Genomic DNA, 15,466 nt, shown 5'->3' on the forward strand with positions numbered 1-15,466 from the left:
AAAATTGATAAATACAGCAGCGTATCATTTAAAGCATCTAATGGGCAAAATAATTTGGTATTCCTCTTATAAAACATTCGAGTGTCATGAAAATCAATTGAAAGATTATAAGATGCAAGCATGTTTCTGTTTAAACTCTTCTAAATTTTTAACTTTTACTTAGGTTCGTTAATTAACTAAAGTAAAACAAAAATTTTCATTCCAACACCCATTCAATCAATTAATCAATTTCAGTAGGTATCATATCATTAGCCAACAGTTTAGAATTATTATTTTAATTTCCAAAACTCACAATATTCAATCTCTTTTCTTGACTGTATTAATCTTTAAGTTTTTAATCTAAAGATTGCGAAACAATTTCTCATATTTTATGCTAAAAGTCCTTATATTTTAATTGCAGTCTGAAATTTTGAATAATAATAAATTTCTTCAAAGTAAAGTCGCTGAATTATTCAAATTCTAATTTTATACTATTATGGAATTATTCTAAACTTTCGGATTATGGTATATATCATTCAATAGACACAGTTAATCTTTTTACGCTAGGAAATAGGGAGAGACAGCTCCGTGATGTGAAATAGCATTCGAATATCCAATACTCTCGTTAAAACACGCAAATGTCGTTACATTATTCGATATTCGTGCCGAATAGCGAATATTGTTCTGACTGCAGTCGATAAATTAATGCGAATCAAGGTACATGAATATTCGTTTGTTTTGTGCCACGTAAGCTCGACAGATATAGAAAATATGAATATCGACGTCGAAGGACGGACGTGTGGAGATAACGTTTGGAGCATAATCGTGCACGAATATTCGTGAAAAATGTCGAATATTCTTGAAAAATATCGAATATTCAACATGTTTTGTTTTATACGGAATATCGATAATCCATAGCAGTCGGTAAAGGTTTAAAGCTTCTCTTAAATCAATAAACATATTATAATATGATATTTTATGTAATAATATAAATATAATGAAAATTTGAAAATTTCCAAAAATTCATTCCAGTCGCTACTACTCCAATTAGACAATTCAGTCTAATTTTTCGTTTTGACTTATAGATGAAATTTTTTCGCAATATATCTATTTCTATAGAAATATTTCTACCTTTTGATCTAATCAATTATGATAATGGAGTTTGTGTTCCATTTAATTAATACTTTATAAAAATTTATCATACTGTTTTCTTTTACTCACTAATAAATATCCATCAGGTTGGAGCATTAATTTGTCAATTATTGTTAGGAAAAAAAGTTTGTTTACTAGGATTTATCATTTGTGAATTGAATCAGAGGTGTTACTTGAAAAGCTTCTTACTGCAAGTTGTTCCGTCCAATTTGATAAATAGATCATAGGATTCACGCCGTGATATTTACAATCAGTGGATACATAGACATATTGAGTATTTAATTTACTTTTCTATTGGTGTATAACTTTTTAATTAAATAGTTTAAATAATTTATTAATTCCATAGAAGGGCGCTGACCATTCTCTTCAATTATTAGTTTATTATTGTCATTCATTGTTGGAAAGGCGAAGCACAGTTTGTAGATACTAGTATTGGATATACTTATCACTTAAGCTATATCGTTATGCGTTCAATAAATACATTTTGGATCACTGTCTTTTTAAACACTGGTTAGATTTGTTTCTTTTACATTATCAGAATTCTATTGTTCGAATGTGTAGTGTTATCATAGCATCTTGTATAATTGCGTTTTATACATATTTGATGCATTGCTATCCAACTATAGAGAAATTCAGTATCTGTTAGATAGTCGATTTGTAGCAAAGAGATATGAATTTTTACTTTACTATGTTCATTATATCTTATTCAAGAGTAATGAATATATTGTTCCCGGTTTTAGCATAGCGTTCTGTTTTATTGTCTTTACATCGAATCAAGGCACAAAATGCTCACAATTATTTAAGCAAATAATTATACAAAGAAACTCGTTTTACTTTTTTTTTCACAATGACTATCTTGTTCATATTTAGGTAGAATATAACTAGCGCCCAAGTATAAGACTGGTATTAAAGAAATTAGGGTTGCATGTAAAAAGCTTTTATACATATATTCTACACAAAATCATTTAAATCATGAAAAATACATTGTAATAAATTTATTCTAGAATTTCTATGAAAACTTATGAATTGGTCATTTTGATCACTCTAGTCTAGTTTCAGTGTTAGATGGCCGTTGTTAGCCCCAGGAAATATATGTATAAGTTTTTAAAATCGACTTCGTCCCTTTGCTTTCACGTGTGTAAGAGAAACGAATATATCGAATTTCCATATTTCAGTCATAAAATTCAGCGGAGAAAAGAGATACCTAGAATTTCTTACAAGTATACTATAAGTGACCAAATAAAGTACTTATCCATGATCAATTATCGAAATCTGCTTTTCACGATTAAAGTATTCGATTTTGCATTTTTTCATTTATAAAGACGTAAAATATTTGAAATTCCCATATTTTTAATTCGCATATTTGAATACTTTAATTCGAATAAAGAAGCAAAAGACGCAATTGAAAAATACTAGGACTTTAGTTCTCTCAGATGTTTCGGAATGACAGAGAACTTCCATCTTGCAATATTATTTCTATCATTTTTGAGTTTGTCATATTTTTATAACGTTACGAAATATCTTCACACAGTTTGAACAAAATATGAAAAGTCTTATTGATATATATATATATGATTTCTCACAAATGTCATATAATATTTTGTAAAAGTTAAATATTAGAGTGTAGTATGTTTCAATCTATTGCGGCACTCAGGATGAAATATATAAAACTCGCGTGGCAGTTAACGTGTTAATCCTGTTGTTCTCCTCGGATCTGTATGACCTGAAATGGATATTATGTTTCAATAGATGTTATTACATAATATTAATCGGATAGTATTATTATATCGTAATAGATATTATTATCATTATTATTATTATAGTTAATAGCCAATTAATACTATATAATAATATTTATTGAAACGTAGTATCCATTTCGGGTCATATAGATTCGAAGAGGACAGCGGGGTTAACAGGGTTTTAATAGATATTATTAAAATATAGATAGATAATATAACATAAAACGTTATAAAGTATTTAGTTTCTAGATATTATTAGAAATTACAGATATTATTATTATTGTTACGATACAGGCAACTTTTCACAATATCATTCTCACTGTCGTGCTTGTGTTCCACTTTTTTAACGAATAAAGTATTTCAACAAGGAAGATATCTAAAGAAGTAGAAACGTGAAAACGAAGTTCTCCGAAGAACGGCAGGATCCATTAACTCGTACGTTATCAAAGTTCAATGATTCACTTATGAAACACCCTGTACAATGTCGTACACGTTCCACGTTCATCGGTGCGCTCTATCAGGCGTGCTTCTTGGCACACCCTGTGTGTACGGTGCGTTGATCGGGTGGTTCGTGGCACGCATGCTCGGTTACCTCTGTCCGGAAGCCTCGCCACCGTGGAGAAAACGATGCTTTCGAAAAAGAGGCCTCCCACTTTCGGCCGAGCAGTCTTCGACTGATCCTCGAGCGAGAAAGGTCGTCGGTATTCGACGCGCGCGCGATACCATCCAACACGTTCCTATTATAGTGTGTGCGTGTGTGTTGAGTATAATCACTCGTCCTCTCTCCAATTCTCTTCTTCCTTTATTCCATCGCTTTCTACGTATTCTTACGAAGTTTCCGTATATTCACCGCGATAGGTATCGATAGCCAGAATTTTTTCGCGGCTAAGGTATTCAGAGGTCGAAGACGAAGAAAGTCTCTTGACCCTTTTTTTTTTCTTTTCTTTTCTTTTTCACTGTTGGTTCTCGAGCGCGTCGCGAGTTCGATGTTCTTTCGGTTCAACGATTCCTTCGCGCTGGTGGAACAACCTCGAGATACTATGCGGTCCCATCGGCTCGTCCTTATTCCGTTCTGTCGTTTGTTTTCGTTTCGCGCCACATAGAGGCTACCCCCGTGCTTTTCTCTGGCGATATGGCCCTTTGATGTTTGCTGATCTGTGGAGGGGCGAGTGAACAGAGGACCGCGAACGTACTATGTTGCTGTGAAACTCGGGAACCGCGGATTCGCCCCACGAAATCTTCAGGTGGTACGTGTTGTGTTTTTCCTTACTTTTGGCTCTATCGCTATGTAGACTCACGGATGATTATAGCGCGAAGCTTGCACCGAAGTAATCGAAACGAGAAGTATACGAAAGGATACTTAACGTAAGGGACAAACAAGCGTCTGTTGTTCGCGCATTCCTTAAGAATTATTCAAATTTTTAGAAACGAGTAAACAAATCTTGCAAATCTGTACAATTTTCTAGGAAAAATTACGTATTGCTCGCTTTCAACCACCAATGTTCTAACGTTAGGTTCTGATATCAGGTGACTGATTTTTCGTTGTTCTTCTCATTGTCAAAGGCAGATTTCTGTTAGCGCAGATATTTCTTGAGTTAAAACTTTAATATTTTTGACACATTGTCTAGCGGAGTTGTATCGTATTTCCTTTAAGTTCTGGCTATTCTCGTGATTTTTCAGTTAGAACGCTGTATTAAGCATACGATATCGTTTAAAAAGTATCCTCTCCCGCGTTTTGTGCATGTTGATGGAATTTTAGTAAATGTTACACGATGCTCTAATACTTCTTTCGACTGTACTATTTATTAGCGCAGTATTTATGCAAAAATAACACGCTTCTTCCGTGTAGCATGTTGTTTCTTTTTTCTCGCGTCCATGCAAATTTAGAATAATCGTGTCATACATGACGATTGTATAGTTCTCTGACGAACAGATATTACATGGGCTGAAACAGATATGAATGGAGAATGGCGTATGAATGCACTATAGTATTCCAGGGTTAGTAAGTGCCAACTTCATTTCGTAATTACAGTGCCCATTTATTTCTAGTCTGAATGTAATAATTGTAAACGTTAGACGACTTAGAATGGCAGTGTATATGTATTATAACACATTAAAGTAGAAAAATTGACAAATAGTAACAAGTATACAATAATTGACGAAATTAAGAAGCCTATTTTCTGTCAAATTTGAAATGGAAAAGGAGTGAGTTATATGAAATAGAATACAGTGGGAGGATTTGTTTATGTTTATCGTTGGCCAGTTATTTAGTATTTTAAAAGTATTCGTGATTTTTAATTTTTATTGTACATTTAAGTCTAGTACCAAGTGCGTATCGTAAATAGAACTACCGAGTCGAACATACGCGAGAAATGTATGTACCCCGCAGTTTTGATTCTTTGTCTTCTTATCGACACAGATTCACGTAACGTAAAATAACTGGGCTTAATTATTTTCTCTAGGTATCTTGAATCATTTTTATAATGTTTAACCCATCATGGGCCCAGCGGTAAAAAGTTTGTATAAAAGTAATACAATTTAAAAATAAATCGGAAAATTGATTAATGTTATCAAGGTATAGCTGTTAGTACAGTAGATTGTTTACAGAATATCACTACACGTGCAATGTTCGTGATTTGATAATGCAAATCGTGAGAATAAAATTGCAATTAATATTCCAAGTTAACGCAACGTTGATCGAATGGTCCATTTAATGGTTCACCTCTCTCTTCATTTTCGAAATATAAAATTTCATTTGGACGTGGCTTACGATTATGCTTTGTGGTTCAATTGTTAATGTTAGCTTTGATTAGGTATTCAAATTTTGATTACGTCATTGTTTGTAGCAGGTACCAATACGTTGCATTCATGAATGAACGATAGATTAATTATCAGCTTCGGTGAAACGAATGGAAATTTCTTACTTTAAGTAGAAAATCTGTAAACATGCAGCATGTCCGTTTTTTTTTTTATTATAAATCTAAAAAATAGCTTGGATTCCACGTATAGCGCAAACGTCGATGTTCATATCCGTTGCTTTTATAGGAAACGAAAAAAAAGAAAAAGAAATGGATTAAGGAAAAACGATAGAGAAGAAATATTCCGATAAAAGTGAATTCATATCTCGTAACTCTTTTTTCAATTTTGCAGGGACTTTTATCCAAAATTGACTATTACGAAATTATTTAGTACTTAATAATTACAATTAGCATATTTGCTATTTGTTATAATATTTACTATAATAATTTCTGATAGCAACTTTTCCAATTAAAATCGTAAGGGTTCGTATTTAAAAATTATTCCATCAAATAATCCTCTAACCTTTAGTGTATTATTCATAATTTCAACATATGCAATATTATTTATAAAATGTAATATTTTAGTAGATACATCATGTTCAATCTCTATATTATCCATTAGTATGTTGTACAATATTATCACGCTATATATAGTATATTATATTTGTTATATTATTTCCAAGCTGCGACGATGCGCAATTTGACTCTTTATCCGTCTATAGAATTTTTAACGGAATTCAAAAATTCCATTCTTCGAAACTGCAATATTTGTCAGATTTTCCGAAATACCTCATTGTTTCGCGCATGTAAATAGTCGGAGCGAATAAGAGTTGCAGGATGTAAAAGGTTATTCGGCCGAGAAACTGTTCTGCGTTACGCGTTTGAAAGACAGAAAGTGTCAGATCGATCAGAATTTACGCAAATAGAATTCTCGTGCATGTATTCGTACATCGAAGGGCTGGAATGTCGTTAAAATATTCATTTTCACAGAGGTGAAACATATTTCGCGTACGGCTAAAGCGTCTTATAAAAATTAGCTGTTAGATCTGTTTTGCATTTTATAACGTTGCGGTTTAGTGAGAGTCGAAAGTGAGATTTTCGTTCCGTGATTTAGTTCAGCTAGATATTCATATTTCAGATATTTTTAAAGCTTCAAAATTTGTAGATTTTCATAAAAAGCAGCGAGGGATGATAGATAGAAGTAATTACAAAGAGTAGAGATTTATGTGAAATATTATTCAGATAGCAGATAATGTGAAAAGAGAGACTTTTGTTCCTCTTTTAGTTGCGTTGTTATATTTTTAGAATTGGACAATTTTTATATTTTTAGGTAAATAGTAAACAGCAAAGAGAGAGAGAGAGTCACATAATTTTTAAATTTTAAATAAATAGCAAGAAAAAACGAGAAACTATACGAAGCTGTAGTTACCTAAAAAGCAGAGTTTTCTGGGAAATATAATTCAGATCGTAGATTGTTCATGTGGAGAAAAGTATTGCTGCTTATTATTAAGATTGGGATCAAGAATATAGTCAAGTTATGAATACAAATGGGTAATAAAATTAACAATTTTTATTTTTAATTCGTTAGTAATCGGTATCTACATAACAATAATTTCTTGGTGTATAAATTTTAGGATAAATACACTTGCGTTGATTTAATCGGGTTACTTAAATTGTAGCTAATCGTAGCTATCGGGAGAAAATAGCGTGCAACTTCTTTCTTTTCCTGATACAATGGTACAAAATTTAAAGTTTAATTTTAAGAGCTTGATCTTTCTCTTGTGAATCGAGATAAAAAGTAGACATTCGTGCAAGGGAAAAGAAAATCAAAGCTTGTCAGATAAGTTCAGGGTTGATTATAGCGTGAAAAAATAATGATCTCGCGTTAACTATGAATTTCATATCGTTTGAAATTTGCTATTGTAAAATGATAAATAATTATCGTAGAATTTATATGAAATTTTATTCGATTAAAATTTGAAAGTCCTTGTCGACAGAAATGAAACAATTTTCAAGTTTTGTTCAAAATTGCAGCTTTTAATCAGCGAAGTATCAAGACAAGTAGAGATAATAAAAAAGACCGAATTGATTTGTTAATTATTGTCTCCCTAGGGGTGTGATCATTTTCAGGCTTCATTTCGATTTATGTGTTTAATTCCCATGATAACGGCCGTGATTTATGTTTTTTTTTAAACATGTTGCACTGGTTCGATAAATTGACCGGAAACAGAGATAAAAGAGAGAGAGAGAGAGTTAAAATTTTGATTTAAACGATTTTTTCGAAGAGTCACGCCGTCCTGTTCGCAAATAACGACAATTGAAAAAAAAAAAAGAAAGAAAAAAGGCACGACAATTTAATAAATCGTAAACGAGAAAAATGTTATTTGTTCATGAATTTTTCGTGCCAGCTTTCGATATTTGTTTTATCAAATCGATGTAGCATGCTTTAATTTAATAAAAAATTCTAGCCACGCTTGGCAATAAAAATAATAAAATGTATCAGTATATTTTACACTACAATGACCACAGGAAATTTTTCTTTGAAATTTTTGTTCAGTTTAAAGACCCAGTTTTCAATATCAATACTTCAACAATACTCTATATCGAACTTAGATATCTCACGTAAATAAAAGAAATAGAATTTGTTTCTAAAATAGAATTTATTTATCGATTTTTACTTACTATCCAAAATCAAATTTACTTTTCGTAAATCATCATTTTCTTTCACGAAATAATTTAGCGTCCCTAAAAATTGACAACTGATTGTATAAAATTTCGATGACGATATAAATAACGTAAAATTCACGACTATCTTGATAGGAAAAGACTCGAAGTACGTATATCGGATATTCGTATTCGAGACAGCGAAACATACGGATAAGTGGAGAAAGGTGTAAAATCGTGTGTTTTTATCGACCTGGCTCCGTTCTGCGGGAAAACTGGCGGTGTGTACACGCCTCGAAGGTGAAACTGGGTTAGATCGTCCGTCGGTGTAGGCGTCATCGATCTCAGATTCGAATTCAACGCGAAATTATTCCGCTTTCTGGATTATTCATGCCTCGACAGCATGGCCGGTCGCTGATTCAATCCGAACAATGTTGCTCGATCGATGTCCAGACATTAAATAGACAAATCCACTTTCTACCTCGCTTTTCTTCCTCTTTTTTTTTCTATTTCTTCGTTTTACTTCTTTTTTTGTCCTTCCTGTTTTTTAATCGTTGACGAACGAAGCGATAAACTGAAGCGTTAAACGATATCGGTGCAATTATTTTCTGTTAGATTTCGTTGTAGCATTTGCGGCTTCTCGTGTACGACGTTTTTATTATCGCTCCTTCCTTGTATTCCAGTGTTCTATGATTTCGTTTTAATAAATCTGTTCGTCCTGTAAAGGAGGATCATTACTATTCTGTTCCTGTAACCGATTTAATTAGATCTATTTGTTTATTTATTTATGTAATTATCTAATAATGTATCTATTTATTTGTTTGTTTATTTATCGGGTATTGGCTCTTTGATATCGGGTACACGAATACGTGAATTGAAATAAAACAAGAACAAGCACTAATTTTAATTAGTGATTTTTACAATTTTATCTGCGATACTATAGATGTTTTAAAGGAGATTGCATTTCCGTGAAAAATTGCTTTCTTCTAACAAGTATCATAGGAGCGTACAAGTTATTTATGTAATTACTTCAAAATGTTAAGTGAAGTAGTTTCAGTAAGTAACTAATCTTTGTATTATTTGGCGATATGAAAGAAATTACAAGACAGATTTTCAAGTTTAATGAGAAACTACTGAAAGGTGAACGCCTTCAGTGATACCAGCCAGGTGTCTGACCAGCAACGGCATGTTTCTACTTACCGCTTCGTCTCATTTACGTTTCCCTTGTTCGTTTTGCAGCGGGTCAAATTAATCGTTTTGTCTTCGCCTTGTCACAATCTTTGTTACGTGTATTGTAAAACGTAACTTGTATTGTTTAAATCACGCAATGCTTCAAAATATTTAAATGGTATTTTATCATTTTTTAATTTATTCAAGGGAAGGCTAAAAATTTCATCGTAGACGAGCGTTTAAACGACACAAGAATTCGAAATATTTTATCTATTTTAGCGTTATTTAGTCTGTTTAAAAAGATTAAACATTTTTTTCCATGTAAAGCCAAAATATAATTCTTAGCGAATCAAATGTCAAGGAGAGAAGTAATTAGTATCAAGAAAAATCATTCGGGAAATATTTGAACGATAAAGTTACTGGAGTTTTATACGCGTGAGCGGATACATCGCTCTTTTATTTCAGTGACTCGTTGAGAGTCAAGGATTTATCGTTTTAATTCGGCTATCAAACTCCACAGGGAGAAGTTGTTCCATAATACGGTTTGGAATTGCAAATGCATCGAAATGCGCGTGAAATGGCAAATATTTAGAATATCGAAAATCGTACCTTCCGTATCAATCGAATATTCATCAAAGCTCTGCGATATTAAAAATTTAAGTTTCTTTTCTTCCTTTCTTTTCTTTCTTTTTTTTTTTTGAAGTAATATAAGTTTCAACCGCCAATATATGCCACATATATTCGTGCAACATATTTAAATTATCGATATGGTCGACTGCGTTCCAATATCGACACAAACGTTGACTAAACCGAATTAAAACGATAATTTTCGAGTTCACTGATTTGGATGGGCGAACGTACTCGTTATCAAAACGATTTCTCCTGTATCAATTTAATCGATGCTATTCCATGCAGCTTCAACAAATGCACAGTTATTATTTCGGTTAATATCATTTTTTTTTCTTTCTTTTGTTCGCAACGTACAATGGATATAAAGTTATATGGTTAACTTCAACAATTTCAGCGAGTGTATTACGGTCAGAATAAAACAATTATTTTATATTTTTCGATTGAGGATAATACCGCATCCTCGTTACAAGAGCAATATAATTGGGAAAATACGTGGGAGAATAGCTTCTGTAGCGTTATAAATTGAAAATGATAAGGGATGGAAATATGTAATGACAGCCACGAAAATTAGGCTAACGTAAAAAATTGCCTACCCGCTACACTCGACGATTCTCTTAACAAAAACGCAGGGGTTCAATTGCCGTTGAGTAATTTTCTTTTAATAAGCGCTAGGTTGGCAGTACATATCCCTTAAGAAGTTAATCCCTTCGTAACACTATGTGATGGAACTGTCTTGTTATTTGAAAAGCTCTTTATTCTCAGGTTACTTAATTTCGAAGGAAATTGTGATGGAACTGTCTTGTTATTTGAAGAGCTGTTTATTCTCAGGTTACTTGATTTCGAGGCCGTAAACGAAACTACTTCTAAGCTGCCGTTAAAGCGGCAATTCTCAGTTTACTTTAATCGAGCAACTCTTTTCACCTTGATATTGATCACGAACGAAGCTACTCGGTTTTCTCACGAGTAGACAGTTTAATTGCGTGCAGCTAACTTTGAAAATGGAATACCAATGATCCTTTTAATCTTATTCGTTGGAATTTTTTTCCAGACGTATTTTAAATTATCGATTAGACATATCGAAAATTAATTTCGTAGAGACAGCAAAAATGTTGTTGACACGATTACTAATTTCCGTGAGATACGAATTGAGAAACCATGCTATAAACTAGAATGGAACAACGTCTGTTCTCATAAAACACATCAATTCGAATAACTCGATTACTCAGTTACTCAGTTATCATGTAATAGATGTTCGTTGACTTGCCCAAGTAGCTATAATTTTTCCTTCGAATAATAGGAGTTCGCGTCCGGACGACTAAACTCGAACGCACATTTGCTTATCCTCTTAATTACTTACGTGAGGAGGGGACTTGTAAGGGATTAATCTATTTAATTGGGATGGATTGCATTCTATACTGTCATAGACAGATAACTAGGTACAGTTAATTCAGATAGTGATGGCTAATCTTGATGGTGACGTTGATGTGTATATATATATAGGGTAGACTCATAATTTTCATCATCATAATCTAGATGTGTTCCAATTGTAATAACGTTGTAATTGTGCAACAATGCCAATTTCCTTTATTTGTAATTAAATTGAATGCATTACATTTTTTAAATTGTTGCTCTAAAAAGGAGAGTTTAGAAAAAGTAGTTTAATTTTGCAACAATGTCAATTTCCTCTATTTGTAATTAAATTGAATGCACCACATTTTTTAAATTGTTATCTTTGTTATCTAAATGGTTATCTTTCTGGTAGAGTATTAGATTATGTAAATAAGACTATAAAAATCGTAAAATAAAATTGCTTGCTATTGTCTTCTTGAAAGGATCGCTGAGTAATTATCTTTACTATTTTTAGAGACATAAGAAAAATATATCTAAAATTTTAGAATTTTTATAAACCATTAGAATTTTGGAGAATTCTTATAGGAATTTAGAATGTCAAAGAATTTTCTATGGAACTTTAGTTTTTACTTTTTATTTTCTACAACATCGATGATGTTATAACATAATCAAAAATCTTATCGCGTATGAAGAGCTTCCGGAGATTTGCAGATTAATTTAGTCCAACTGACTAACTATTCTGTAATATTTTTATTCAGTAACAAAATACCATATACCTATCAACTTTTTCCATCATCTGTAACAGAACGTCGTTCGACATCAAATAAAGAAATACATAAAACGAACCTTACGTTATTGGAAGTGGAGGAATTGGTGCCCATTTGTATCGATATAACATTTGCGATCGTAGGGTTGCTGAAACCTATATGCTTATTTACTTTCTACGGTCTATTTCTTTTTGGAAAAATATTTTTATTTTCGTGACATTAGATTTAATAATATTTATGTAATGTTACTACAAATGGACCAAAGTATATTTTGGGGGGAAAATTTTGGTATGTTTGATGAAGATAGATTGACTTAGCCATTATAAGTAAACCGAGTCTCTGCGAACTTGACTTAAGAAGTAAAAGCGATGGTGAGTAATATGATTTGACCTAGCTGGACAATTTGATTTATTTCCCGAAATTTCTGTGAGTCAGAGTTGACGGAAAGTCGATCATCTATTTCTATCAGAATAGTATAATATTGATTACCTCGATGGAAAAATCCGTTGGAAATTCGTAATAGTTAGGGAAATTTTAGAAAATTAGAAATTAGACAATTTTTTATGGAAACAGATAATTTTTGATAATTGATGTGATTTCTTGTTTGGTGAAATCGAAGGAGAATTACTGATTCCAGTCTTTCGTGCTTAAATTTTAAACGTACTGTTAATAAGTTTAAACCGATCAACTAAAATTTAAAAAAGTTTATCGGAATATTATGTGAACTATGGATGATTAACTTCTCAAACAATATAAACTGAAAAACTTGGGCTAGTCGATGGAAAAAGAGATGTCGTTTTTCAACAAAACAACGTTAGGTGCTCTGTATCGGTGAACAGCGGGTAAAAATGTTGGAATATTTGGAATGTATAATCCCATCGGTTTCATTTGTCAAACGCAAAGTGGTTTGGAGAGCGGTATTTCGTGGCCAAAGTTAAAAACAACTCTGCATCGATGTTCTTCAACAGAAATGTATTTCATATAACGTAATATGAATATTTAACTAATAACAGTAACAAACAGCAAGGAAAAGGTGTAAACTTTACTATATTTCAAAAAGGTACTGTTATTTTATCAAAAAATTTTATGGAGGTCAGTTAACGTTGTTATGAGCTGTAAACGGTTAAAAATGTTGAAAATCGCATTTTTTACGATATTCGGTCTGTGACCGCAATAAATCTACATCTTTCGATGCCTGTCGCTTGTCTCTGCATCAATCGATTTCAATGAAATTTTCAACATGTATATATATATATACAACTGTCGTAAATCTTCAAAATATGTTGTTTAAATATTCATTACAGACCCAAATAGAACAGTCGTAAAAAATGACCGTTACTTTTTTCTTCGTGATTTTTACTAGTTACTAGTTTACTAGTTAATGCTAGTTAAATTCCATTGCATAAATTTGTATAACTATTTAAATAATAATATGACTCTATTATTACTGATCAATTTAGAAGCATTAAAACAAATCTGAAAACATTCGTTTTGCACAGCGTGTCCATTTAAACAGTGATGATCATATGCATACTCGACCTACTCTCGGTAGTTAAATTTTCTGCGACTAGATGGCGTATCGAAATTCTCAGTTTCCCAATATGAGTGGCTATCAAGTGGCTGCAAGCGAACGCACCCGGAACGCTGCAATACTTCAGGCGACCATTTTTTAAACTCAGTGTAAAAAGTAGAAACTGCCAGGAGGTGGCAGGTCAAATTTATGCATTCTTCTTAAAAAGGTCTAACGTTTTCTATGGGAAAAATCCTGTGTCTATCACTTTTAAACATTTCTTTTAAAAAGCTTATCGAAACTCAAACTGTTATAAACTTTACGCTATTTATATATGGATTTTGGTAAAAATACTTAACAGAATTCTTACTGGTTTTGCTTGCCGATAAAGATACGTACAACACGATTAAATAATGGAAATACGCCTATTGACACGAATTATTAAACTATAATTTAAATTTGTTATTTGATATTCTATAAAACCTACATAGAGCAAGTAGCTTTATTTTGAAAGTCAGAATTTTGTCTTGAGAGCATTGCCCTCGATCGCGTGGTTATCTAAAATGAATAAGAAAGATTATGTAATTAAAATTGTAGATTATGAAATTTCGAAGGTTTGTCGCATTATAGGAACAAACATTTTTTGAAAACACACTGAGCTTGAAAAATTGAACACTGGCTACAAAGAGCGGATTTTCAGACCACTGTGAAGGACATCAGGACATCGTCCGACCATCATTTATTCTGGTTTTTACAAAAGTTTTTTAATGGGGGGATGCTGAATGCGCTAGAAGTTTGTAAGAACTGGTTCAAAGGACTTGTCGCTGAAAAAGACGAAAAGTTTTTCGGCGAAACGATCATAAAGCTACCAAATACATGACAAGAATTCATCGAGATAAACGTTGTACCTATATATCATTTAATAAAAATGATAATTGCGTAGATAAATTTTCCTCTCCGCGACGAGTTCTCTTTTTAAATGTATCAACACCAAACGATTGGGTTTTAATTTTTACTTGCAAATTTTAGACAAAAATTATTAGTTATTGAATTATTAGTTGCCTGCAACTAGTTACAATTTGTCTCATTCGTTTATTATGCAAATAGGATTTTAAATACAGAAATTTCGAAATAATTAAACTACGTATTTATTTAAGATTTATAATTTTCAAGTTGAATTAATCACTTCCGATTAATTACCGTTCTTTCATTCGTATGCGAATAATTGTTTCGAACATACGATTGAAAAATAAATAAATCACGTATTTATGTTGTTTCTCGCTGTCGAAACAAATTTAAAATCCAGAATCAATTACAATTTTCTCATTATATTCTGAACACAGAATTCGAGTTTGATTTTATTTTTACTATGCACTTCCTGTACTTTCTTACACGTCACGATTCTTATTTTCAAATTAAAATACAAAACCTGTGCTTTTTACGTGTTACGGTATCTTTAACTTGTAAGCGTATGAAATTGTAAACACAAAACTTCAAAATTAAGATTAATTGGATTCGTAGATGGTGAACTGAGTTAACGAAAGAACTCGATGGTCGAATAGCTACACAGAGCGGCTGTTTTGCTCTACAATTCGATGGTTAAGGGTGAAACAAGGGTGTTTCGTGAGGAGGCTAATGTCGACGAGCAAGTACAGGAGCGTGGGTTAAGCACGTACAATAGAGATCGGTATCCGCGATGGCTCGCTC

General features: G+C 32.3%; 1 protein-coding gene across 1 annotated transcript in view; it reads left to right on the plus strand.

Moving 5' to 3' along the window:
• Positions 1-15,466, plus strand: part of LOC122570821 — a 165,648-nt gene that overhangs the window by 1,831 nt on the left and 148,351 nt on the right. The gene's annotated exons all lie outside the window — the stretch shown is intronic.

The sequence above is a fragment of the Bombus pyrosoma genome, linkage group LG9, assembly GCF_014825855.1.
Source record: "Bombus pyrosoma isolate SC7728 linkage group LG9, ASM1482585v1, whole genome shotgun sequence".
Lineage (NCBI taxonomy): Eukaryota > Metazoa > Arthropoda > Insecta > Hymenoptera > Apidae > Bombus > Bombus pyrosoma.